Raw genomic sequence first — 16396 nt, 5'->3', positions numbered from 1 at the left:
ACAAAAAAAATGCTAAGTTTAAAATTCTCTAGATGAGCACTTAAGATTCATAACAGACAAAAAAATATATGATCCTATCGTAAATAACATCTTAAACATAGTAGAATTTATGCAATTCTCGATACCGGTTGATTCAATGAAAAATGGGTCCCACACCGAAGTTTTCATTTTAACCAAAAACTAATCAATAGTACAAAATGAGTCCAATTTGCCTCCCGACCAAACCAAAGGTCCTCCTTCCCAAAATCTATATTAATGAAACTGTCAGAATTCTCATTCTTTTTACTTGAAGGTTTGGACGAAGACTGATTTCTCAATTTCAAAAGCAATAAAATAGGGAAACTAATACAAAAATAAAATGTTCTATTCAAGAACCAAACTACCTATCCCAGCAAGTAATAAATGACTTGGAGATACAGCAGAAAAACTCTAAATGAAAAATATGCATTAAAAGGTAAATGGCTTTGAGGGTTGTTACAACATCCAGTATTAAAAGGACTGTCTTTCTTGAAATTCAAAAGTTATGAAGTACTTGAAGGCTTCGAAAAGTAAGAATACTGGTTCTGTATGTCCTGATTAGTCTCCAAGTAGCCTCCTTGATGGTAAGGTTTCTTTACTAAGCCTTTACCACTGAAATCTCCCTATATCAGAACTGTTGACATCTCTAGCTAAAATAGCAACCACATCCTCTTCAAAAGTTAACCTATCATATGATTGAACCAAAATCCACTAGAGCATGTGAGACTTATATAGAATGTAACATCAACACATCAATACATTGAAGATAGGGTCAATGCTAGAAAATGCTAGAAGCAAAGGTAACTCATATGCTATGTCCCTAACTTGATGTGGAATCTAAAATGTCCTAATGTACCGGGCGTGAAGCTTATCCTTTCAAACCACATCACGCCCTTGAAGGCATAAAACTAACCAATTGGGGATCAAAAACTCAAACCATAAAATGACTCAAATGGAGCTATTTGGATACTCAAATAATAATTGTCATTATAAAAGAACTGCACCAAGGCTAGAAACTTGTTCCACCTAGCCTCAAAATTCCTTAACACATACTTAGAGATTTCCTTTATAAACCTGAAAAGTATGCTTAGACTTACCATCAATCTAAGATGAAAAGCTAGGCTATGATTGACCTAGGTACCTGAATCTACTTGAAAATCTCTCCAAAAGTTAGAGGTCAACCTTGATCCTATATTATAAATAGTTAACACTAGCTCCTCGTGAAGATGAACTACCACTTAGACATAGATTTGATCCAATCTCTCGACTCTATAGGAAGACTGAATGGATAAAAACTGAGCATATATGGTCAACCAATACATGATAACCCTAATGCAATTAGAACCACGAGAAGTGCACACCAAACTAATCACAAAATACTTTGTAATCAACTCCCACTTCCACTCTATAATGGGTAGCCTCTGAAGTAAACCACCAGGTCTAAGGTGCTCGGACTTCACATGTGAATAACACAAATACTGAAATATAAATTCCACTATATTCTTCTTCATTCTACACCACTGATAATGATGCCACATATTCGTACATATCTTCGTTGTGCTAGAATGAATGGAATATCTAGAATTAGAAGCTCTTGCAATATTAACTAAATTAAATAACAAACTCTTGGAATAAAATAGGACCTTTAAATCACAATAGGCCATTTTGGTCTAAAATATCATTCCTGGGTTTACCCTTCAACACTTGATCTTGAATACCACATAAATGACTGCCCTTAAATTATTGCGTTAAAGAATTCTCTAACAAAGTAGATTGATAGTTAAATCGAGTAAGAATCCTCTAAGATTAGGAATATCAAGTTGAACCATCCTATTGGGTAAAGACTAGATATCCAAGGCCAATAATAACTTCAAAATTAAAAGGAAATCTTAACTCTCAATACTCACCATCTCAAGGAATATCCTACCATGTTTCTCTTTCCTGAATACTATATAATAGAAATGTTATAGTACCTTAGTAACTCTATCAGCCTATGCTACCTTGAATAAAAACATTTTTCTATGTCAATAGGTACTATAGGCTATGACCATCAGGGCATATCTTGCAATGAGCACTATAAAATTAATACAACCAAATCTTAAGCATGAAACTACCACTGCCAACTCCATGTCATAGGTCAGATAGATGTACTCATGAACTTTTAGTTGTCTAAAGGAATATCTATCACTCAGCCCTGCTACATAAAAATATATCCCAAAAAGCATAATGCATCATAATAGATTGAAACCCCTGACCTTGAAAACCCTGACCTTAAACTTGAAGATTAAAAATCCAAGATGAAAGGATGAAGGCTTTGAGCTTCATAAAACTCACCTCACACTCAGTAGACTATTGGAATGGGACATTATTTCTAGTTAATCTTGACAGAATCACTGTTATAGTAAAAACCCATAGGCAAATTGCTTATGTTAACCTGCCAACATAATAAAATTATGAACTTCAATAGATGAAATAAGCTTAGACCAATCACATTCTGACCCATATTTGTTGGATCAACTATAGTCTTCTTCTTTGAAACCATATTCACAATGAAAACTACTGACTCAACTCAGAGCTTGCACTTTGAGAACTTTACATAAAACTACTAATCTCTCAAAGTATGGAGAATAATCCACAAAAACTACTCATTCTCCAACCCACTCCTTGAGTTAATGATGATGTTATCAATAAACATAATAACGAGGGAGTCCAAATAGGGCTTGAACACACCATTCATCAAGAATAAATGTTTTTGGATCATTGGTCAACCCTAATGACATGATAAGAACTCATAGTGTCCATAGAGAGTCCTAAAGGCTATCTTAGGAATGTCAAATTCCCTAATCCTCAATTGTTCATAGCCAGATCTTAAGTCAATTTTTGAAAACACGAATGAACCATGAAGCTAGACAAATAGATCATTAATACATGATATTATATACTTATTCTTTATAGTCTCCTTGTTCTGCTGTTGATTATAAATAAACATACGCATATAACCATCCTTCTTCTTTACAAACAAAATAGGAGTACCTAGGAAATATATTTAATCAAATGAAACCTTTACCCAAAATTTCCTAAAGGAAAACATTATGCTCCTTCAGCTCGACATAGTGCAGCCAATAAGGGAAATAGAGTAGGTCTGGTTGTTGACTAAATATTAATAGCCAAGTTAATATCACGCTTATATTAGAGGGCAGGCATGTTGATAGGAAAGACATCAACAAACTCATAAACACATGAGCAGAAATAAGAGAAGGAGTGTCTACACCAGAATCACAAATATAAGAAAGATAATGCAAACACCCCTTCTACACCATTATTCTTGCTTGAATGTAAAAAGTAACCCCCGTCGGTACGTAAATATAAAAACCCACCATACAACTGGGGGAATGTAAATCATGGATAAGGAAACAATCATGGAAAATAAATCAAATACTATGTTATAAGTGGATAAACTGTCCATTCCCAAAATAGAATAAAATTCAACCAAATCAAGAATAATAAGATTAACAAAGTGTCAAACTCCACAACAATAACAAAATTAGATGTCATAACCCAACCAATTACAAAATAATCAGTTATGGGAGTAGCTACACATATGTACACATGAAAAGGCTCACTAATTATCCCCATCAAAAAATAAAAACATACTAATAAATAAGAGTAAATGTTACCAAGATAAAATAATAAAGAAGCTAGTTGCTGACACACTAAAATAATTTCTATGATTACTAAGTTTGATGGCTCTACCTTTAGCCTAACAGGAAAGGCAGACAATTATGTCACGAACAGATTTCTCAAGTCATGATGTCACCAACTATTATCCATAGTAGGTAAGCCAATCATGTAGTCCAAAACTACTAGTAATAGACTACCAAGAAAAAAGAAAGAAGAATGCATAATAACTAAAGTAAAAAACTAACATACATAAGATAGTCCAAGAACCTGGTGGAATCAGTAAAAGAGCTTTAAATATAATACGACTTAAAAACATAAGTGTATAATGAATATATTGATACAACCTTTCTCAAAATACAACGTACAGATTATTCTAGTACAAAAGAGGGAAAATAGCAATATTTCCAATTCCAGAAGCTTACCCTATGTCACTAAACTATAGCCGCACTGCATGACGCACACAAAAATGGAAATAACTTGTACTATGATATCCAGGCTGCCAAAGTGTAGTATGAGTACCAAATAAGAGCTACTCAGTAGAAAACTGCTGATTAAGCTCAAAAGATAATGCAAATATGCATAACATACAAGAAAGAATATAAACTGGGCTCAAATATCTAGGGAAGTAACATAATACGGCTAAGGAGGCAACAAGGGTAAGTTATAATATTTTAGCCCTAGCACTTTACTGGATATCACAAAGCCATATAAAATAAAAAGCAAATAAAAGATGTGTAATAGTATGCAATGCCAAAGAATGGATATACAATATGAACACATAAAGAAAGGAAAGGATATATCTTAATACCATAACATGATATATAAATGTATGTAAACAAACAATTCTAACCAAAAGGTACAACCTAAAGTAGTCATACTAGCATCTTAAGGCTACCAAATAATAGTAGGAACTAGTAAAAGCATAATAAAGATCTCTAATTCATATATCTAAACATAAGATAATTGTCTATAATAGAGAAATAATAGTAAAAGGAATCATAATCGTACCTTCAATCTCAGGACCGGATCATTAATCAATCTGTCACGAACTAGTCATTATAATAATAATAAAAATAATAACAATAACAATGTGAGTAACTAGCAAGTTCGGACAAACAATACCTAATTGAGCCTTTCATAAACTACCACTGACATAGGCTTGCAAGGTTAAACCAATAGTCAACAAACAATAGCCATACCTATACCTATGCAACCACCCATAAGGTTGATAGATGTGGGTATATGCTGGCGATAGGAAATATGCATGCAAGGATGACTGGAAACAAAATCCACAATACCATAATTGATCCAAGTTTCATAATGTAACCCAACATAAACTAGTATCATTAGTATAATCATCAACCACCAAACTTGAACTGATACTCAAATCATTAATATCATTAACAAACATCGGACTTCAATAAGAATCATTTCATCAATATCATTATGAATTATCAGACTTAAACTAAAACTCATATCATGAATATCATCAAGAAATGTACTAGTAATACACACACACACACATATAAATGCATAGCTATAACTTTGGATAAGAGAGTTTTAGTCCATAAACCGTTGGTCGGGGTAAACTCTAAGACTAAATTATCAAAGAAGTGTAGAAAAGGTCACAATCCCTCTCGACTGTTGTAATTAATAGTAGTAAAATCCTGGATTGGAATCTATCTCGATCAAATCTCTAAATATCATTTTTAGTCTCAAAGACTCATAAGTTACTCATTAAGATGGTATGATTCTTGTTATGATAAAATCCATTTGAGATGGTAAAAGTGGAGAAAAACTTTTTTAGGAAAAGAGTAAAAAAATCCTATTTTTGTTGAAATCGTACCATTAACCACTCTAGTGATCATAAATGTACTGAAACTATACATGCCATCAACAACGTCAAAACAATGCAGTCATAAGCATCAAAAGGTCTATAAACTATGGTCACATCCTTTATAAGGATAAAAAACTTTCTGGAATCCAACTAATACCACAATCATGGATTTGGGCCTAATAGTGTATGTATATATATATATATATATACCCTATATAAGAATAATATAATCACGGCCTTAGTCCCAAAAATATATATTTTTTTTGAATAACCATATCATAATCCAGGAAACCATCACAATCCTCCAAGTAACATAGAAAACCTTATTCTAAAGGTTCATTAGTCTCGGCCATGTCTAATAGGCTAACATGCATATATAATTATATAGAGGCTAAGTGAAGTGTTGGACTGCAATGGGCCAGAGGGGCTCACTTCTAATCCTTGAATTCCATTTCAGACAAGCTTCGACCTAGACTAGACTAAGGAACCTAAATTCAATTGTAGATGTTAAATAAGCCATAATTAGCCCTAAGGTAGAAATTTATTCCCAAACATGAGCAACTAAGTCAATTTCACCTATATTACGGTTCCAAGAAGGTCTAAATAGTTCAAATATGATAATTGTACTAATTATGCTTGAAAAACCTAATTACATCCCATTCTACAAAAATATCATAATCATACTATAAATTAGATCAATCTATGAAGTAGATAAAACCTTAAGAGTCAATTACCCTTCCAGCCCCCAAAACGCATAATATATGCTAAGTCATGATTTTCTACCCATTATCACATCAAAATATCCATAGCTAACATGGAACATATATAAAGCACTATCTCAAGAAGAGGTGTATACAGAACCCTACCTCAATGCCGAACTGTAACCCTTGAATCATCCAAAGATCATCTGTCTTCACTCCACGATCTCAAGAAACCATCATGCTGTAAAAATAGTAATCTACACATCATTAGGAATAAAACGAGATACATATTGCTATATTCGTGAAGGGTCTAAAAGCAGACCCCAAAATGGTTGCATAAATATAAAGGGTAAAATAAAAATTTTATTTTAGAAAATTTTCCCATAATCATTGGTGTCTAGAGCTGAAACCAAAGTGAAAACGAAATAAAACAAGGATCAAATAGAAGAAAAATCATTTTCAAACTTTACTTGCAAAAACCAAAAAAAATCTATTTTGAAATCTAGAATTAAAAGTTGTTATGAAGATGAAATCAAGGGGGAAAATGATAATTAAAAGATTAGTAAACTTACCCATGGAGGGGATCTCAAAAACCCCTTTGGAATCCCAATATCTGAGTTCCCAAGCCCCGAAAATAGTGAAAATGGGGTTTTGATAATCAACTTGGGTGGAAATTATAAAATTGAAGTTCTTCGGAAATGGGAAAATAGACTTCCAAATTTATTAACAATGATTCAACAATAAAAAAAACATTAAAAATCATAAATATAATAGGAGCTTCCTAGTTTCCAAAATATCAAAAATACGATTTTGGGTCTTATCCTTAGCAATGGGAGCTTAAGCGACACTTAAATCGTTTATGCAAATTGTTAAAGGGTCAAAATATCGCTTAAGTGGACAATTGGTCACATAAGCGATCTGGTAAAATAGTTAAAGGTACGGTTTTGTGAATACTCCAGCACCCACAAGGTCAAAAAGTTTTGTTAACCCTTGGAACTCATTCGACGCCCTATCAACATGATCTAATAGTGTTATTTCACTATAAAACACATTCATGATCCAATGGAGTCATGGTAACTTTCATCTGAGATTTTTATGAATAAATATGTATCCCACACCTATATATCAAATAATCTATTCAATACCCCAAAACAAGTTTGAAAGCCTCGAGACCTTAACCATGGGTTCCCTAGCCTAAAATCATCCAAGGTAATCTATTAGAAGATATGTCTGGAGACCAAATCCTATACAACGAAATCTTAAAAATGGAGAAATGAGACTAAAATCCAAATAATCTATTCAATAACCCAACTGACAATTCTGATAAGTCAAAAATCACCTGTAGCCACTGTAGGTAGGCTCAAAATGGTAGAAATTCATGCAAATAGAGGAAATGACCTAGAGTCTCATTACAATATCCACTACAAAAGGACATTCATCCACGAAGTCAATGGACTGAAAAATTATGAAAGCTTAAAGGGACGAAGTACTAGGACTATATGCTTCGAGCACGATTTACCAAATAACGTCCAAGAAGATAAGATTTTTCCGTAGATATTCCTTTCTAACCAACTTCCACATTTTACTCTCAAACAACCAAAACTCAACCTCAACCATCAACTATCCTCAATCTATATCTAGGAAGGATGATCCACAGAAATATGAACCACGACAGACTAATACAATACCAATACCATCATTATCAAACAAAAACTTATCCAAACCAAAATAAAAAAAAGGTATGAGTCATGCAACAAACTCTAAATCTAAACTTAACCTTCTTTTTCCTTTCCAAACATGCTTTTAACTCTAAATCGTTATGAAAACCATTCGAGCCCTATTTACGTAATACCATCATAGCAAACCCAAAAAATGAAAGATTCTATACTGAAAATCCATTAAAGCAAGCATGAGAATAAGCCCATTAGATGCTACCTAAGCATACAAATAAAGAAAACTAAGGTCTTCAATCTATGCCAATGCTACAATTGAACCGGATGACCTTTAAAATTAAAAACCAGAAGTCGAAAGCACAATTAGTCACTACTAAACAATATGCTCCAAGATGTCCCATCAATCAAGAATAAAGAAACGTCGAATCCAACTAAAGCATATTGCTTCTGCTGAGTCCATCTTACAAAAATCCTAATAAAAACTAAAAACCCAAGATCAAAGTTGAAGAAACCTATAACATGTCCACGAACTATCATCTGAACACCTATAATTCATTTGAACCAAAGAAGATCGAATAGGTAACCATAAAATAGGCTTAGCCAGCCTAGAGATTAAACCTAAATTTAGACAAATCTGAAAACAAAGGTTGCACCCAAGCTCTACAATTTTAAGCTAAAATCTCGATACCAAGGCAGAACCGTTTAACCTCAACTACCCAAACCAAACCTGATGATGAATAAGCATCCACACCCCCAATATGTCATAACCTCTAAATCACCATTCTAAGGCGTCAAATCAAAAATTAAGCCAACAAGCCTAAACTAAATTAAAATACTCAAATAGACCTTACTATCTTAATCAGACATATCTGTATTGAATTATATTGAGTGAAAATCCAAATATATATGAAAAATAGAATTACAATAGAGGATAATAACTGACTTAAAACATAGCAACCAACTCTTTATCCACTAGAGGGTACTAAACACGAATGCATTCTCAAGAACTCACCAAGGCTGCAAACTGCACTATAGATAACAAAAACACTAGCACCTTAGAGAAATACAACTCTAGCCAGACACTAATATATTCCATAATCCATCGTGAGAACAAATACCCATAGGCATATATCACCTAGGAAAATCCCTCTACCGAGTCTTATTAGGCCGAACAAATTTTAAAATGACGATTTTCCAAATTCATCTAAGTAGAATGATCTTAACTCAATCAATCCATGAATCACATCACCGAGGAAGAAAGTACCAATCTCGACACAAATGACAAGTTCAAGACCACTACCAAAAAATGAACCAAGCAACTCAAGAAAAAGAATTTCCAATTTTCCAACTTAAGAAGCGATCACAGAAAAGATCACCAACCTCCAACACTCTAGGTCAACTTAGAAAAGAACCACATTACAACAAGAACATAGTATCCAACTCCACACCAATACAAAGACCAAACCATCACTAGGAGATGAACACAACAAACAAAAAAGATTAATCTAGGGCTTCTCAGTATCAACATCAAAACTACTATCAGGATATGAACTAGCCAAATCAAAATGAATAGACCCTAAATTGATCAACCTTAGAAATAGGCTACATAGAGAATGATAGCCAATACAAAACCCACTATAACCCAGAGGCATGTCTTAGAATTTTAATCTTATGAATGGGTAATATAACCAAATTGCTAACTCTAGAACCATAACAGAACCACAAAAATTCATCTTATGTGAAAATCTAAATTAGTCCTTGCTGTGACGGGTGATCTCAAGCGTATGATAGACCAAAGACCACCTCCTCAGCCTTACATTGAGATTATATAAATAGTAAATAGCAGAAATCAAAATAACCAATGATAGATTAATGATACCAAAGTAAAATGTAAGAAGTCAAAATGAAAATTCTAAAATCCAACAAAAAATCAACCCATACTTGTCCACAAAAGCCACTAAAACTAGAATACCAACTAAGTTGGGACAAGCCTCTGACTATGAAAAACAGATATCCAAAAGAAATAATAAAGCAGTAGTAAAGGAATAATGAAATTATAGGGCTTTCTGAAGAATGGCAGCTCACCACTTCATAGGTGATAAACAAAAGTACAAAACCACTTAATGTAGAACTGGAGAAATAGAAAAGTCCTCAAACCTTACATCATAAAATAATACAGTGTCCAGGGATAGTTAGTGGGGTGAGCATTGGCATGTAACTCAAGAAAATTGATAAAATAATGCCATTGGCAAAAATCAGTCAAAACCACATCCACAAAATTTATATGTACATATATAGGATAACGGGATAAGGACAATGGTCATTGACACGAGAGTTTAAAATATTAACCTGAACGGATTGGCTCGCTTTGTCCTAATGGAACCTATGGGCTATATGGGTCTAGCTCCTCATTAGAAGGGACCTAGTACATGTTAGATGCATGAATCGAGTAAAGGATAGAGACATCAAGGGCATAAACTTTGAAATATATTCATCTAGAATATTATCACATAGACCACCAACGTCGGCAAATATGATTCCCATTTTTGATCACTCTGGGACCTACATCACAACGGTGAGATACACAATCTGTTTTAAGCCCCATTTAAAATAATTTGCTCATAGACTAATCGTTAACCTATGAGTTATTAATTAAGGCATTTACCAGCTTGGTATAATCATACCAATATACTTGCAAGAAAATATAATTATTCTAAACCAATCTATACGACCAATTTAACTTCGAAGTTCCAATTAAAATCCAAGCCATGGCCACCAAGGCCATCCAAATATCATATTTATCTATTTATTCTTTAATACAATGAAATAGGTACAAATTTAACCTAAATCATGCAATTTTCAATTTTCAAAATAAGGATAGTAAAGTGGGTTGAGGTTAATGTCAGTATTAAGCCAAAATACCATCAATTTAGGGAAAACCCATGTTCTAAATTCCAACCATTAAGGTAATGTACCAACCCTATCCTAAAAATTATCAATTAAAGCATGAATAATTAATTTAAACCATGGGACAAGCAATTCATATAATAACAATCAAAACCCCTAACCCAATTTCAAAACAAACAACTAAAACACATGAAAACTGATTAAATAAATGTCACAATGTAAAACTACAAGTTAGGGATGAGCAACATGCCTGAAAAAAACAAGAAATTGAAGATACATGAATGTTTGAAGCTTGAATATTGAATTCTTTGTAAAATCCTTGAGCCTTCTTGGGTTTTGAGTTTGAGAAAGAAAGGACAAAGTATGATCTTTTAAAACTAAAGGAAAAGGGTCGCTTTTATGTTTAAAAGTTATGTATGGGGTAAAGAGACCAAAACCACTCACCCAATGTGAGAAAAAGCAAAAACTAAATGAAATTAAAATAAGAGCGTGCATGACATTATCATTGAGGGCAGCTTTCATGCCATGATCTTTTCGTGGAGGCTAACTTCCATGGCATGCCACTATTACTGAAGATTAATACTTTTGGGTCACAAATAAACTCTGAACCCCTTTGAAAATTCTGATACTTGCCCAAAACATCCTTTTAGCACCCCTAATCATGATTTAAGTCAAAAATTGGCATTGTGCACGTAGTAAGGTGAAAATAAAAATGATCAAATTTTTGTATGGTCTTACATTATTCCCCCCTTAGGTTCATTCATCCCCAAATGTTGAGTTAGGACATTTTTAGCATGATAATCACAAGAATAACTTTGTATCCAATGACCAATTTTAAATTCTATATGAAGGAAAATTAAAGTCATAACTTAAGACCTTTCATCCAACTCGGGGAACAAGAATGGGTAGATACCTCTCATATGTTCTTCAGCTTCCCATGTGCATCTTCTACGTTTTTATTTCTCTAAAGAACCCTTGCAAAAGCTACATCCTCAGTCCTCAGTATAAGAACTTGACTATCCAATATCTCCATAGGGACCTTCTCGCAAGACAATAAATCCGTAACATTAACATCCTCAACACGTACTATAAAAAAAGGATCAACCATAGTTTCTCAGCATAGACAAGTGGAAAATAGGGTGAGTAGAAGCCTAATTTGCTAGTAACCTGAACTCATAATTGAATTTTCTAATACTCCTCAAAATTTTATATGGACCAATATAACGAGGATTCAATTTTTCCTTCTTCCAAAATCTCATGACTTCTTTCATAGTAGAAACTTTCAAAAACACCCAATTGCTTAAAACTCCAACTCTATTTTCCTCACATCCATAAAAACTTTTGGCAAATTTGAGTAGTCTTAAGCCTTTCTCAAATCACCACCACCTTCTCCATGGCTTTGTGAACCAAGTTAGGACCAAATAACCTAGTCTCACCTACCTCAAAGCACCCAATAAGAGACCTGAACCTTCTAGCATAAAATCCTCAAAAGATATTATTTGGATGCCAAAATGGTAACTATTGTTATAAACAAATGCAATTAGAGGTAAATGGTTGACCCAACTTCCCTTAAAATTAATCACTCAGGCCCTTATCATATCCTTCAAATTTTGAATAGGAGGTTCTATTTGTCCATCAATTTAAGGGTGGAAAGAGTTACTAAGGTTAACTTGAGTACCTAAACCTTTCTAAAATGAATGCCACAAGTGAGAAGAATATTGTGTACCTAGATATGAAATAATGGATACTGGTACATAATGAAACTTTATAATTTTTTGAATAAACATCTTAGCATAATCCTTTCCTAAGTAGTTACTCCTGAAAGGCAAAAAGTGAGTAGACTTAGTCAACTTGTCCAAAATGTCACAAATGGAATCATACTGATTAGGAGAACGTGGAACACCCATAATGAAATCCATATTACTCATCTCACACATTTATATGGGCAACTCTATCTCTTCAGATTTGCCATCAGGCCTCAAATGCTCAACCTTCACTTATATATAAACCATACACTTAGTTACAAAGTTTGCCACAAATCTCTTTATATTATTCAATAGTAGATTTCATATAAGTCATGATTCATCTTGGTTGATACTAGATGAACTGTATATTGGACATACAAGATTTAGTAAAACTCTTTTCTCGCAGCCCATCATCAGGGACATACAACCTTTCTTGATACCTAAAGATGCCATCTCCCCCAATCTCAAGAGCCATAATATTATTTTGACCCATATCATCCTTAATGTGAAAAAGTATGGGATTCATAACCTGTTTCTTATTCATATTATCACCAAGAGATGATTTGACCACTTTTTGAACAATTACACTTCTATTCTCAGAGTCTAAGAGACAAACTCCAAAGTTATCCAACCAGTGGTTATCCTTCAGCAACCCTCTTTTATCCTTATCAACTTGCAATAAGATCCGTAAAAAAAACTTCTACGAGTATCAACAACTATATTAGCTTTACCTTGATGGTAGTGCAAACTCATGTCGTAATCCTTAAGTACTTAAAGCCACCTCCTCTACTTGAGATTCAATATCATTTTCATAAACATATAATTTAAGCTCTTATGGTCTGAATAAATATCCACAAGAACCCCATAGAGATAATGGAACAAGATCTTAAAAGCAAAAACACTAACAAGCAACTCTAGGTAGTAAGTTGGGTAATTCCTCTTATAAACCTTACGAGTCAGGAAAATTAACCCACACCCTTAACATGTTGCATTAAAACACAAACCAGTCCTATATGAGACATATCACAATACATAACAAATCAATAAATACCCTCGTGCAAGGTTAAAACAGGCGCAGAAGTCAACTTACCCTTTAACTTCTCAAAATTACCTTAACAAGTAGTAGACCATAACAACATAACATTTTCTCTAAATTAGTTTCATCAATTGAGTAGGAATGAATGATTTTATTTCTAAAAACTTCCTATGACATCCACCAATCCTAAAAACTCCTAATATCAATTGTAGTTATAGGTCTAGGCCACCTTTCAACCACCTCAACTTTCTGTAGATCCACTTTGATCCCCTCAACAAAACAATGTACACAAGAAAAGTCACAACACTTTGCCAAACTTCACACTTAGAAAATTTTGCATGCAATTTATGGTCCTTAAGAGTTTGCAACATCATTCAGTGGTGATTAGCATGATTTTGCTAACTCTTAGAGCACACCAAGATGTTTTTAATAATTATTATAATTGACATATACAAAAACTATTTGTACACCCAATTGATAAGGGCCATAAATACAGTTAGAGTATTATTCAACATAAATGAGATAACAAAAAATTCATAGTGACAATACCGAGTTATGAAAGCAGTCTTAGAAATATCCACATCCCTAATTTTTATCTAGTTATAGCTCGAATAGAGATCAATCTTAGAGAAACACCAAACACCCTAAAGTTGATTAAAAAGGTCATTAATCCTGGAAGATGATAGTTATTCTTTATTCCAACCTTATTCCACTAATGATAGACTATACACATCCAAAGACACAAATCTTTTTTTTGTACAAAAAGTACAAAAGCACCCGATGGATACATATTACGACTTATGAACCCTTTATTAAGAAGATATTTTAATTACTCCTTAAGTTCTTTTAGTTTAAACAAAGCCATCCTATAAGGAGGAATAGAATTGGGATGGGTATCTGGTAGAAGATCAATCGAAAAATATATTTCATTATAGGAAGGAATTCTTGGAAGATGATCAGGAAAAATTTCAAGAAATTCATTAACCATAGGGATAGATTGCAAAGAATGACTTTTAATGTTAGAATCCTTAACTTAAACTAGGTGATATAGACACTTTAGAATTCAATTTCTAATCTCTAACATATTAGATAAACCTCTCTTTGGGTACTAAGGAACTCCTCTTCCATTATACACCCGGTTAATTAGAAAAGTGAAAATTGACCTTTTAGATCATTTAATCTAGAGACAAATGGCACAGATGAAGCAAATCCATCTCCAAAATTACATCAAAATCCACCATATGAATTTCTAGCCAATCCACAAAGTCTTCTTAAGAAATATGGACACCACACAACCCCTATAAATTTTTCTGACCACGATGCATCAACCACTAGAGTCGACAAATAGAAGGGGTCGAAAGCACTTTCAGGACCAAAACTAAAATGTACAGTAACATAAAGGGTCACATAAGATAGGGTAGAACCCAAATCAAGCATACAATAAGCATCTTGGGAAAAGAGTTGTAACATACTCATGACAATATCAACTGATGCCTCAGATTCCAGATGAGTAGAAAAAGTGTTAATACATTTCTTGCTTCTACCACTAACTGAAGTAGAGGCATTAGGTGCAGGAGCCGAGAAATTTGAGAATTGAGACCTTATTAGCTAGAGTAGCAGTCTTGTTTGAAGGACAATCTCACTACATATGAACAAGATGACCTCAATTAGAGCACTGATTTCTTTCCTCCTCATAATATCCATGGTAAAACTGCTTATAAAAATGGCAAAGAGGGTAAAAGGGGGGTTGATTGAGCTTCTCTAGCCTGAGACTAGACACTCTGTGCCTTAGGACCATTGCTAGCCTGTAAATAATGATCACCCCAAGGCTTCAGATAAGGAGCACTGACAGACGAAAATGATTTTCCCCAATTGTTCTTCTTATTCCATTGTCTACCATCTCACCCACTATTTTAATGAATAGAACCCAACTCTACATATCTAAATATTTGCTCGACCTTTCTCCCATCTCTACTTATTTTTTTTATTCTCTACCTACTGCATATAAATAATTAGCCTGGATATGTCCATATTATTATTCAACATAGTAGCCTTACACTCTTACGCAAAATCACTAAACTAACTAGAAGAAAACGCCCTCATTTGGAACCTTATATTTAACACTAACTCTGAAGCATAATGGGATAACTAGTTGAAATTTAGAGCATACTCCTTAACACTCATCTTACCTTACTTCAGGTTTACAAAGTCTATTTCCTTATCTTTCCTCAACTCCCTAGGAAATAAGTGGTCAAGAAAAGCATATGTGAAGTCATCCTACACTGCCTGTTTGGCATTATCACCCCTTATTGCTCCCCACTTCTGATACCTCTTATAATCTATATATTTCAACTAATAGGCAGAAAACTCCACACTCTTAAAATTAATAAAATACATAACCCTAACAATTATCTCTATTTCATCAATAAGACCTTGAGAAACAACCCCAACCTTAGAGATTTTAATAGTTGGGAGATTCAACCTCATAAATTGTACAACCCGAGTGACCACTAATGAACTAATAGAATGACCAATATAATTAAACTGATGGAACTCCATAATAGAGACATCTCCCTAAGGTGAATAATCATAAGTATCACTATTTTGTGAAGCTCGATGAGGAATAGTAGGGATTGGTGTGTAATACCCCACATGTTTCGAAGCTAGGAAGTGAATAAGTATTCCTATGTATGAAATATCCTATCCTATGATTTATACTTGAGTAAATGACTTACAATGAATATCCTAGTGATAGAATAGCTTATGATGCATTAAGCATGTTTATATTAGTCACTTAA

Source organism: Capsicum annuum, chromosome 11, assembly GCF_002878395.1.
Source record: "Capsicum annuum cultivar UCD-10X-F1 chromosome 11, UCD10Xv1.1, whole genome shotgun sequence".
Taxonomy (NCBI): domain Eukaryota; kingdom Viridiplantae; phylum Streptophyta; class Magnoliopsida; order Solanales; family Solanaceae; genus Capsicum; species Capsicum annuum.
This window is presented reverse-complemented; position numbering follows the sequence as displayed.